The sequence below is a fragment of the Silene latifolia genome, chromosome 10, assembly GCF_048544455.1.
Source record: "Silene latifolia isolate original U9 population chromosome 10, ASM4854445v1, whole genome shotgun sequence".
Classification (NCBI taxonomy): Eukaryota; Viridiplantae; Streptophyta; class Magnoliopsida; order Caryophyllales; family Caryophyllaceae; genus Silene; species Silene latifolia.
Window position 1 is genome coordinate 98,936,067 of NC_133535.1, and position 3,898 is coordinate 98,939,964.

At 41.3% G+C, this 3,898-nt stretch overlaps 1 non-coding gene across 1 annotated transcript; it reads right to left on the reverse strand.

The window, feature by feature from the left end:
* Nucleotides 1-990: 990 nt before the first annotated feature.
* LOC141610018 (small nucleolar RNA R71) lies at nt 991-1,097 on the reverse strand. The gene has a single exon (XR_012527914.1). It is a non-coding gene; the product is annotated as a small nucleolar RNA R71 (small nucleolar RNA).
* Between the last annotated feature and the right edge of the window lie 2,801 nt (nt 1,098-3,898).

Here is a 3,898-nt window from a genome sequence, read left to right on the forward strand (position 1 = left end):
CTTTAATCAATTGTTTACACCCCTTATTTTATTCATCTTGCTAGTTTATTTTCATTGCTATTTTAGTTTAGTAACCTTCTACATCAATCCAATTTGTGACACCCCTTAGACACTACTAGTTACAATAGAATTCTCATTTCAATACCCGTCCCTTGGGATCCGACCTTTACTTGCCTCTTTACTAATTGTAGAGTTGTTTGTGAAGTATAAATTGTGTTTTGTATCGACCATTGACCAACGACCACATATGCTTAATTGTGAACACGAAATGGACCCGATCAAAAATGGCGCCGTTGCCGGGGACGGTGTTTAATTGATTTAAGATTTCTTTTATTGTTTTTAGTTGTGTCTTTTTCACCTTGGGGAAGTAAAACTCCTCAAGGTTCGTTCTAATTGTTTTCGAGTTGTTTGATATTTTGCATGTCTAGAAGGTTACAAAGAGATTTGTTACCTTTTGACCGTGAAATCGAAAGAACCTTGACGAATAATAGGAGACTTGTTAGGAGGAATTTGGGAGGTGTTGGTGAAGTTGTTCAACCCACTAGTGAGTTTGTCAATCCTTTCGCAATAGAAGGAGAAGAGAACCCATTAAACAATACCACACAAAATCCACCTACAATGCCTAAATTCTCGTCACACTCTATACCCACCGAGGAGGATTTACCAAATGGTACTCCTACCCCGCAACATCTCACCGGTAACTTTATTGCCAAGTCCGCCTTCATCCAACTAGTTGAGAGGAGCCAATTCGGGGGAATGCCTAGTGAGGACCCTCATTCTCATATGGAAACCTTTTGCGATTATTGTGAAGCTATCTCTCAAACGGGCGTGACTCAAGACCAAATAAGATGGGTCTTATTTTCTTTTTCGTTAATCGGCACCGCAAAGCAATGGTTGAAGGGCCTTGATAAGGCCACCCTTGGAATAGATTCTTGGAAGAAGTTAGCTCTAGCTTTCTACAAAAAATTCTACCCACCGGAAAAGACTAACATGCTAAGAGCTCAAATTACGGGTTTTAAGCAAAGGGATGAAGAATCTTTGTATGAAGCTTGGGAGCGGTTCAAAGGTATTTGTCGCTCATGTCCTCACCATGGACTTAGAGAATGGTTTTTAGTGCAACAATTTTGGAATGGTTTATATGAAGATTCAAGGAACATTCTCAATATGGGATCAAATGGAATGTTCACCGAAGTTGATGACAATCAAACATGGAACAAGATTGAGGAAATGGCGGTCCATAATTCACAATATAGTAGACCTCGCAAGGCTACTAGAGGAGGAAAGTATGAAGTGGACTCCGTTACTCAATTGGGTGCTCAACTTAGTGCTCACATTGACACAATCAACTTGAAGTTTGAACAAGCTATGGCTAGACTTGAGGAAAACTCAAAAACATCAAAGCATCATGTCAATGCCATGACGGCATCCTCATCAATCCCAAGTGGGATATGTGAGAATTGTGGAACCTTGGGTCATGACTCAAGTGAATGTAGGGGAACAACCGAACAAGTTAATGCTTTCCAAGCTTACAAAAGTGGTACCCCTTATTCAAATTTTTACAATGAAAACACCAAGTTCCATCCAAATCTCTCATACAAAAGCCAAAATGTTCAAAACCCTCAAACAACATACACTCCACCACCCATGAGAAATCAAAATCAAAGACCCTTTTACAATCAAAACCAAGGCTACCAAAATCAAAATCCATACAATCACCACAATGACCAAGGTTTTGATGTCCAAAAAGCGGTCCTCCAAATGCAAAAGAATCAACAAGAATTTTTCACTCAAATGCAAAAAGATAGCCAAGCAAAAGACACCACCATCAACAACATTCTAGCTCACACCAAGATGTTGGAAATACAATTGACCCAACTAGCATCTTCAAGCTCACAAAGACAAAAGGGGCAATTACCACCTCAAAGTAATCCCCCTAGACATGAAACGGTTAGTGCCATTCACTTGAGAAGTGGTACAAGATATGAGGCACCGAAGAAGTAAGTTGAGAATGAAGTTGTGAAAGCTAGTGAAAAGGAAGAAATTGTGCAAAGTCCCAAAGAAGGGGAATCATCAAAAGAAGAAAGTTCAAAGAAAAATGAAGACAAGGCCAAAGAAAAGGAGCCCATTGTGATTAGACTTCCTTTTCCAAGTCGTCAAGCCAAGCCCAAATTTGATGATCAACTTGGAAAGTTCATGGAAATTGTGAAGAATTTAGAAGTCTCAATTCCTTTCACGGAATTAATCAATCACGTTCCGGCCTATGCAAAGTACATGAAAGATATCCTCACAAAGAAGAAGTCGATCCGGAAACTTGAGACTATCGCCTTCACTAAGGTGAGTAGTGCAATACTTCAAGGGAGTTCACCTCCAAAGTTAAAGGATCCGGGAAGCTTCTCAATACCGTGTACCATTGGCGACACAACGATCAACAAAGCCTTATGTGATCTAGGGGCTAGTGTGAGTGTCATGCCGTACTCGGTGAGTAAAAGGTTGGGAATGGGAGAGCTTAAATGCACCAATATCACTCTTCAAATGGCCGATAGATCGACGAAGACACCATTAGGGATATGGGAAGATGTCCCCGTGCGAATTGGGAAGTTTTTCATCCCGGTAGACTTTGTCATTGTTGATATGGAGGAAGATTCCAACATTCCAATCATCTTAGGAAGACCTTTCCTACACACCGCGGGTGCGGTGATTGATGTGAAACATGGAGAACTCACTCTAGAAGTGGGAGATGAAAGCATAACTTTTAATCTTGACAAAACCATGAGAGCTCCTCGTTTGCATGAGCCATGTTTCATGATCGATCATTATAGCCGGAAGGATGAGAGGAAGAAATCGGAACTCCAATGGAAGAAGAAAATTGAAGATGCTCCATTCAAAGAACAAGTGAATTGTGACAAGGAGAGCTTGCAAAGCTCATCAAAATCAACCAAGGAAGAAGATGATGGCCTCATTGGCCAAGAGAAGAAATTGGGAGAGTTGTCTCCATCTAAGCAAGATATTTTCAATGATCAACTCAATGAAGTTTGTGGTCTTTGGGACGACGAATTTGAAGGGATCTTTAATCCCTACATTGGGCATGCCATCGATCATGATCAACAACAAGGGCCACGGTCTATTGAGGACCTCTACCATAACAATGAACAAGCTTTTGATTACCTCTTCAAGGTGTTGAGCAACATCAACAACACCTTGAACATGCCCCCTTGACATCTCATCAAGAATGAGAGTTTGGTGGAGTCCTCCCTAAACCACCACTTGTAAATATTTCTAACCCCCTAACTTACTTTTCAATTTTTGTATTGCATTTTTGTCATTTTTGGATTTTATTTACTTCGATCAAAATAATTGTCATGAAAAGAGAGAACTGAGGGAGGGATTAACAATTTTAATTGATGTGTAGTGCTTTACCTTAGTGTGGGGATGGCAATTGCCTAGGCTATTCATGCCTTAGTAGTGCCCCCACAATGAAGAACACAAGATTTGAAAGAAAGAAAGAAAGAATGATAAGGGAATGCGTTTGTGCACGGATGGAACTGAATCCGTGTACACAAGGACCAATCCGAGCGGATTCCTGAGAATCCGCCCGTCTGAAGAAGATCCGAGCGTCCTGCTGAGAAGACGCCCGTCTTGGGCTGAGCTGAAATTGCAAAATTCTTGACTGTCAAAGAATCCGAGCGGATTTCTGGAAAGACGCCCGTCTCATAGAATCCGTCCGTCTTTTGGAGAAGACGCCCGTCTTTGCAGCTGAGAAAAACAAAGAAAAATCTCTGGACTAGAATCCGTCCGTCCTGCACAAAATCCGCCCGTCCCATCACAGAAGAATCCGAGCGGATTCCCCAGAATCCGCCCGTCTCTAGGCGGGATTTTGAAAATTTCGAAGCTGTAGAAT